The sequence below is a fragment of the Terrapene carolina genome, unplaced genomic scaffold, assembly GCF_002925995.2.
Source record: "Terrapene carolina triunguis isolate 2854851 unplaced genomic scaffold, T_m_triunguis-2.0 Scaffold112, whole genome shotgun sequence".
In the NCBI taxonomy this organism is placed as follows: domain Eukaryota; kingdom Metazoa; phylum Chordata; order Testudines; family Emydidae; genus Terrapene; species Terrapene triunguis.
Window position 1 is genome coordinate 13,873,753 of NW_020664463.1, and position 8,627 is coordinate 13,882,379.

Sequence of the window (8,627 nt, forward strand, 5' to 3'; positions counted from 1 at the left end):
GAGTGTCTCTCTCTGACTGATATTACTTCCTTAGGTGTAGTGCTGCTGCCTAATCTACAAGCGGTAGTCGCACAAGCAAGCAGATATTACATGGTGCCAAAACATTACAAGGGAGTCTATATGTAATAGCTGTTTACCCCTATTCTGTGTCTGTCTGATCTGTTTGGACTGTACGCGCTTTGAGGCAGGGAGGCTCAGCTGTTCTGTGTATGTAGTACCTAGTGCAATAAGGACCCCTTCTCCGTTGGGCCATAGGCACAGCTCTAATCCATGTGATGCATTTTATCTGCATGTATTTTAAAATTATACTTTAAAAAAAAAAATCTTCCCAAAACATATTCAAAAGCCATGGCCTAGTCAACTATTTAACGTGAACAGAATGTGTGTACGTAAAAAGAGAATACGTTTTCCCTCAGTCTGTATATTCTGCATTGCCAGTACGCCAGTGTGGAGTCATTCAGTGTAATAAAGTACTCCAGGGGTTAACGCATGTATTTTGATATCAGAACAGGCTTTCATTATATTTTCTTTCGTTCTTTATTCCCCCCCCCCCCCCCCAGTTCGGAGCTTTAAGCTTTCTAGTTACGCTATTGTGGTGGCTGTTAAACAGGTGCGTGCTTTACAGAGGGCCTTATTCTGTGGCTTCCATTGCAGTCTGTGGCCTTCTGAACTCCCCTTTGCTGCCTCCTTCCCCCTCAATAATTTTTTATGAATGATAGCTTTTCAACACCCTGGGAAAAGCTTGTTGGGAAAAACACTCTTCATGGGGTGCAGTCAAATCCTACACATTTCTTCAAGGGAATTTTATGAAAGGAGTAGCACTGTGCTGCAGGTATGACGTATGTTTGGAGCCTTTCTCCTCCTCCTCTCCTGCCTTTATGATTCACTGTGATAAATTTTCTTTTTTATTAATGCCAACAGACTGTCTGTCTCTCTGCAGGTGCTTCTCAATTAAACTCTAGTTTGTTTAAAAACTTGAGGCTTGTTTAGCTGAGCCCCTGTTGAGAGTTGTCAGATCCCAGGATAGGTGACAAAACTAGACTGTTGGAGCTTTAGTGTTGTATTGAAAATACTATTCTTCCAGCTGGCAAAGGGCAGTGACACCTCTTATAGCAAATCTGTAATGTTTGAGAAGCTCTGGGTGGAATGCTTGGGAGTTGTAGCTTGCAGTTTTGGGCTTTGTTTAATTTGCCTCTGGGAGGATTAATTTGTTTGTTTGTTTTCATCCCCTTCAGTGCAGTAAAGAGAGGTGTTCATTTATTAAAGCTTGCTTATTCTTAAAAATCCTCTCTCTCTCTTATTAGTAGCCTAAAGTTGTAAATAGAAATAAGAAATAAATAAAGACTGCAGAAAGGGGCTTTTTATATGCAAAACAAGCTTTATCTTGTTTTACTGGGGAAAATTTACTGTCAGTGGAGATTGAGTCCTGTTTGTGATTTTTTTTTTTTTCAACAGAAAAAAGGGAAGGGAGGGGAGATTTCCTTTTGGGTGATCTGATTTTTATCCCGCCCTCCAAAATATATATTTTTAGCATTTTGAACACATGTAATGTCTGGAAAACTTTTGAGATATTGCTTACCACAGCATTTTATATAACTGTAGAGGGTGGACTGGATGACTCAAGGGACTGATAATTGGATATGGAGCCTTTTCACCTCCAAGACACTGGTTTCAATCTAACCCAAGTTGCTAGCGACCTAGTGGTTACCCTCAGATGGCTGTTTAGTGGCCTATCTGAAGTGACTTGGTGGTCTCAGTCCAGCTCTGAGCGAACGGCTGTCCACATCACAGAAACCACCGTCACAGTTAGTAATAATTAGCAGCCTTGTTGGCAGTATCGGTGGTGAGGCTGAGAATTGAATTGGCCACTGAACTATCTTCTTGCTCTAGAGGTGGTCTCTCCAAAATGGAGTTGAGGCATACCACTATCAAGGTATTGCAGCAGAAACTTGTGTTTGACCCTGTCTGGGTTGTACATGTTTTGTGGATTTTAAAAAAAACTTTGTCTTCCTCTTTTTCAGTCTGGCACCCGACCCTGTTTGTCCTTCTTTCTTCCCTGTAATCTGTTCTTCTCTGTGTTCTGTGGCCCTTACCTCACGTGAGGGGGTGGGACTTTCATTAGTGCCTACCAATCCCAGTTATCAGATAGGCTGGTCTCTTTACACCAATACTAAATACATTTAGAAGAGATTTTTTAATTTTTTTTTTTTTAGCAGCTGCAGCATTTGTAGTTAAGGTTGCTGCAAAACAATGTCCATTCTGGTCTGCTGTTTTTACACAAACAACTTTTTGGGTTGACACTTTCCATGTTTGGTCTCTGCTGGAAGATGAATTTTTTTGTGGAACTTTAAATACATGTGACTGTTTAGGAGGTGTGAATGTTTAAAACAAACAAAAAACATTGTTTACCTTGTATTAAATAATCCTGCAGGAATCACTATAACTAAAACATGGCTGAACTTCAAAATTACATCCAGATCAGTACATAGATGCATCTGTAGGACCAGAAAGAGTCCTACAGATATTAATGGGCCTCTGCACCCAGGTGAAAAAGTCTGTCGGCAACAATCCAGTTGCAGGATCAGGGCCTTTGTAGGTAAGTAGGCTGTAATGAACAGGATTTGCTACATTTGAAAAAAAAAATGTCCTTGAAATATGAGACTGCCCATGCATAATTGAAAAAAATCCTACTTAAAGGAACGTCGACACCAATCTAGCCCAAATTTAATTTTTTTTTTGTAAAAAAATGTCGCTTTTACCAAACTAAGCCCAATGGAAATGTCTCTGAAATTTTTTAAGTTTCAATGAAAACAGCTTTTTCTAAAGGGGCCCAAATATGAAAAGTGAAACTAACTATAAACAAGGTGAGTTATCTAATTTTCATTGGCTAGCTTGAGAGAAATGTCCCCAAAAAGTGACAGATTTGGCAATTACCTGCAATATCTTTGGGAGACCTTACTGTATTAAGTATCTGTATCATTGTAGGCCAGGGATTGTATGTAATTCCAAGGTGGACAGTAAGCACAGTTCCTCCAGGAACTGAGAACAGTGGGGGGTGATTAGCCAGTGGTTCTCAAACCTTTGTATTGGTGACTCCTTTCACACAGCAAGCCTCTGAGTGCGACCCCCCCCCCCTTATAAATTAAAAACACACTTTTTTATATTGAACACTATTATAAATGCTGGAGGCGAAGTGGGCTTTGTGGGTGGAGGCTGATAGCTTGTGACCCCCATGTAATAACCTCATGACCCCCTGAGGGGCCACAACTCCCAATTTGAGAACCACTGGATTAGGCAAATTCAGCTTAGAACATCTTCAAAGAGGTATCATATACTAGTGCCAGAGATGGTTCTCATATACTAGTTCATACTAGATTCTCCAGAGGCCAACAGACCAAGACAGGACTTTTGGATAAACAGCCTGAGTTTAAATGGACTCAGGGCCTTCATCCTGATCCCACAGACAGGAGCTTCTGTCTGAGGGAGGTGAAGGCAATCCTTAGAGAAGGGCTGGAAAGACTGTCATCAACCAGGGCCCTTGTGGAGGTGGAGTGATCTCTGATAAGTTTATTAGCATGCTTTTAGGTTATTTTAGTGTTTTAATATGTTTTCTCTATCACGCTTTTATGTTACGAATAAATGTGCTTGCTTAGAAAGAGCTGTGTGGTAACTTAAAACCATGGTCAATTATGCTGTTTATAGCCTCTGAGGAGAAAAGAAAATCAGGCCTGTTTAGGCAGTGTGACTTGCTTCCTTACCGTGTAGGCAGGGAACTGTGCAGCCTGGAAGAACGCTGGTCAGGAGGGAGAGACTCGAGAGGTGACAGCTGGGAGCCTAGAGTGGGTGCCCAGGCAGAACCACAGAGGGGAAATACAGATGCAGTTCCCCTGAACTGTGACAAATGTCATAAAGAGTGAAAAGTAAAGTGGATTTTTAACACTTTCAATTTTAGTAATCTAAGCCTGTGGTGGCTGCCACATGCAGCTTTTTTACCGTTAAAGTGCAGCTCGCGGAGCTCCCCCCATTTCCCCCATTCTCCACCTACCAGACTGGGGAGGGTGAGCTCGAGACCTCTGTCTTGCAGCAGGGTGATGGGGTAGGGGTTTATGCCAGGTGGGGAAGGGGGTCTCAGGGCTCCAGCCTTGCATGGAGCCTCTGCCAGGGCTTAGGGCTTCAGCAGGAACGGAGCTGAAGCCCGAAGTCCCAGCAGGTGCCTCCTGCAGGGATGAAGCCCTCCCCCCCCCCCCCCCCCCCCAGCAGGCATGTCCCGGCTCTTGAACTTCTGAAGATTGTCGTATGTGGCTCAGATAGCCAGTAAGTTTGGCCACCCCTGATCTTGGGTATTGGTAGCAGGATAAAAAAAAATCTTTGCAGTGTATGATTTATAATTTGACAGTTACCTTTTAAGCTGTTAATGTCTCATTACGCGGGCACACAAATGTGGGGGTGGCACACATGTAAGGCAATTAGTGGCTTGATTATGTAGTTACAGGAGTATTCAGGCTCAATCATTCACGTCGAGGCAAACTGAAAGCTCGAGAGTTGTAATAGCATCAGAACAAAAGGTGGTGGCCGGGTGTTCCAGGGGGAAAAGTGGGAGAACTGGAGAGGAGGATGGACCATAGAGAGTAGGGGGCACATTTTGGGAAGAAAAAGAAGAAACAGACTTCCCTGGGAACACTTTAGGACAACACTTTAGGGATGAGGGACAACAGAGAACCTAGGGAGAGGCGATGGGAGAACTTTTGGGATAGGGGAAATGAGGATCTTTGGGGGGCAAGAAGTAAAGATAGATCTTTGGGGGGGAGGGGGAATGGGTCAAAGAGAGAGGATGTAAGGGGGAAAGGAGAAGGGAGGTTCTGTGGGGCTGGCATGGGGATAATGTGTGGCTTTGGGGAAGGGCAGGAAATACTAGAGGAGAAGATTAACAAGGATGTGAGGGGAAAGGACATTGAGAGGTGACAGAAAGGGAATGTGTTGAGATGTAGAGCTCTCCGAGGGCTTGGACAAGGAGAGGAGTCTGGAGGAAGGAAGGAGATTTAGAAGTAAACTAAAGGGCACACTCAGTGCACACTCTGAAAAATGCTGCCAGGAAGCACATGACTGGAGCCAGGGTCTTGTAGAATCAATGGGACTTCACATGGTAGCAGGGATTCAGATCGCAGGATCAGGGGGTTTAGATTATAAGATTTTCAGGACAGGGATCATATCTCATGATCTTTTAATGCTTGGGGTTGATGATGCTGGGGGTGAGTATCTCAAATATCTATTTTATCTAATCTAAATAAAGCCCCCTGGCTAAAACTAAGCCAATCTAGGATACTTGCACTTTTTAATGCCTCCGCACACTTGGTCTCCTTGCAATGCCTCCCAGTCATTGTTTTTTCCCTGTCTTCTCACCAGCCCCTAAGGAGGATGAGTAGCTCACAGAGGATGTTCTAAGGTTGCTAGATCAGAGGGCAATGTAAACAGTAGGAAGAAGGTGGGAGAATGCCACAGGCAGGAAGGCAGTGCTCTCAAACAGGAAGCAGGACCAGTGCAAATAAGCAGTGAGGGAAGGGTACAGGTGATAACCTCCTCTCTTTCCTGCCTTTGGTGGGTGATTTGAGCCTCGCCCAGAATGCTCCTTTCCAAGACACCAAGCTGAAAGTGGAGGGCTTGTGGAACCCTGCATTGCCAGATGGCCAGGGCAGCCTGGAAAACCACACAGGTAGAGGTAATTATTTTTCACAAGCTGGAAATACAGAATTAAACCTAAAGGTTGTTTTGAGGTGGTTGTGTCAGCAGAGTAACAGAGACCCTGTTGATCTCAAATTAGGTACATCAAGGGAAGAGTTTCACTGTGGTACAGTATAACACAGGCAGAAGGAGCAACTCTCTGCCTAGCTCATCATGGCTGTCTGTAAGGAGCTACTTCTAAACTGACAGAGCCAGGGGGAGACACTTAGGAATGTCACTGAGGGGCCAGACTGTAAAAGAGACCCACCCAGAAGGGTATCCACAAATAACCATTCACTGTGGAGGTAGCTTGGCGAAGATTAAGGTTTGTGGATAATGATAATTTGATTGAATGTACTCATGAGTCACCATTTCAGTACATTTCTCTATCGCAAAGGGGGAAAATTTGAAATGGAGGGAACTAGCAAGGCTGATTCTAGTGCTAAAGTTGTTAAGGATGGAAGGAGCAGGAGGTCTTCAAGCAAATCCCAGTCCCCACCATTTTTCCTTATCCCTGTTTAAAGTATTACCAAATATGGATTTTGAACTTAGTATTGTAACCGCAGAATGACTTGCAATGATAAGCGGAAACCAATATCCTTCTTTCCTTCCACTTTAAAATAATTTTTGTCAAACCATGAATCAAACCTCCTCTGTAACTTGCCATTTATTGGAATAAAATGGCATAAATGTATACAAATCCCCCTGGAAAAATAAATAGTGAAAAAATACGAGTGTTTGAGTTGGCAATTCCAGCACAGTAATGATTTAATATGTAAAATCATCAAGTGAATGTTATGATTTTATTCTTGCTTTATTTACATAGTTCTTTTTCGGAAACTTTATTCTGTGTCTCTCGTCTTTAGGATAATATGCGGTACAAAACTACTGGAGGTAGAAAATTAAGGACCAGTTTCTTAGCTGGTGAAGGTTGGCATGGTTTACTCAAATCAACGGAGCTACTGATTTATACCAACTGAGGATCTTTCCCTATATCTGCAACCACGCAGCCCTCTCCTTAATCAGACAAAATTTCCAGTGGAAATTTCCAATAGAAGATTTGCCAATCAAGGGCTTCAGGGAAGGGCCCTGAGCAATAATCTTATCAGAGTAGGTATGCTAAGAACAATCTAAATGAGATGCTTAGGAAATGAAGGTAGCAGTAGGTATACAGTGTAAGGATAGTTAATTTCTAAAGAGCTTTTCCTCTGGGAGAAGGGGTGAATTGCTAGATGCTCTACCAACTGTTTGAACCCTCTTTTGGACGAACCTTCAAATGTCTGAAGAAGCTTTTGTGTGATGTGTTGATATCAACTGTTAACTGAGAAGTTACGTCTGGCAATTAAATGTCAATACCCGACAATAAATTCAGAGCACTGCACCAGTCTTTAAAGTTCTGTGCTTGAAATATTGGCACTAGTGTCATATTTATAGATTTTTTTTCTTTGTTATGATCTACACAACAGAAAAGGACCCACATCTGTCTGTTTACCCCACCCTTGAAATTTCTGCAGGCAATCAAAAAAGTCAACCACAAATAACTGTCTGATAACCAACATAGTGTTCGGAGAGCCACTCACCCACCTGCCATTGCAGATTCTTGTGCAAGTGCTTGCTCATGTCCATTCCATGTTAGGTTTGTGTGCACTGTTCCCTTACTGGTATCGGTACGGCTGGCTCTAGCACCCTCTGAAGTCACATACATATGTGCCAGTACAAGAGGCGCCACCGGCCCTGCACCCTCTCAGTTCCTTCTTACTGCCCATGATGGTTGCTGGAATGATCCTTCTTGCTGTGGCAAGTCTTCTTTCCCATTGGTTTGGACTCTTCTCTGTTCATATTTTGTGTAGTTATTGTAGTTAGTGTATATAGTTCCTAGTTAGAGGTAAAAAGCAACAGAGAGTCCTGTGGCACCTTTAAGACTAACAGATGTATTGGAGCATAAGCTTTCGTGGGTGAATACCCACTTCGTCAGACGCATGGGTATTCATGAAGTGGGTATTCACCCACGAAAGCTTATGCTCCAATACATCTGTTAGTCTTAAAGGTGCCACGGGACTCTCTGTTGCTTTTTACAGATCCAGACTAACACGGCTACCCCTCTGATAGTTAGAGGTAGTGTACATAGCTGTGCAAATAGTTGTCCTGTTGCTGAGAGACTTTTCATCTCAAGGGCTGGGCATGCCCCAGTCCCTGGGCTTCAAACCTTGTGCCTCTTGCTGATGCCAGTGAGTGACCCGCACTCTAGATGTCTAAAGTGTCTGGGGAAAACTCACATTAAAGATAAGCATCAGATCTGCAGGGACTTTAGACCTCACACTTGGAAGGACAGGGACATTTGGCTAAGGCCATTCTCATGGAGACTTCCCCCAGACCCAGTCTCAGAGCCACGCCGCTTCAAATCAACACTCAGCACTTCAGTATCCATGCAGAGCGCTCCCCTGGCACCGTGCTCTCCATCTCTGGTGTCAAGGAAGAAGCATAAGAAGCAGCGCACCGAGAGGGTGCTCTTCAGTGCAGAAGAGGGACAAGCGGGGAGTGACCAACACAGTAAGACCCATATTAGGCCACTCATCCTTCCCCGAGTCACGGATGGTGCCGCCAACACCACCTAGAGCACTAAGTCTGCTTCGGGACCCACCGCCTCTCAGAAGCAGCCGTAGTGCCAGGCATCGGATGGTTCCCTGAACTTGGGAGGCTTTCCAAGTAGCAAAGGACCTGCTGTCTCTCCCAATCTGATTGACTCCACATCTGATTGACTCCCCATCAGCCAAGGCAACCAGGGACGGGAGAGAGCAAGGAGCATCAAGCTCCTTCCCAGCTCTGGCCACCTCGGCACCATCTCGGGACAAGCTCTCCATGATCACGACATAGTGGTCACTGACCTGCTGTGAGTCCCCAGATCCCCA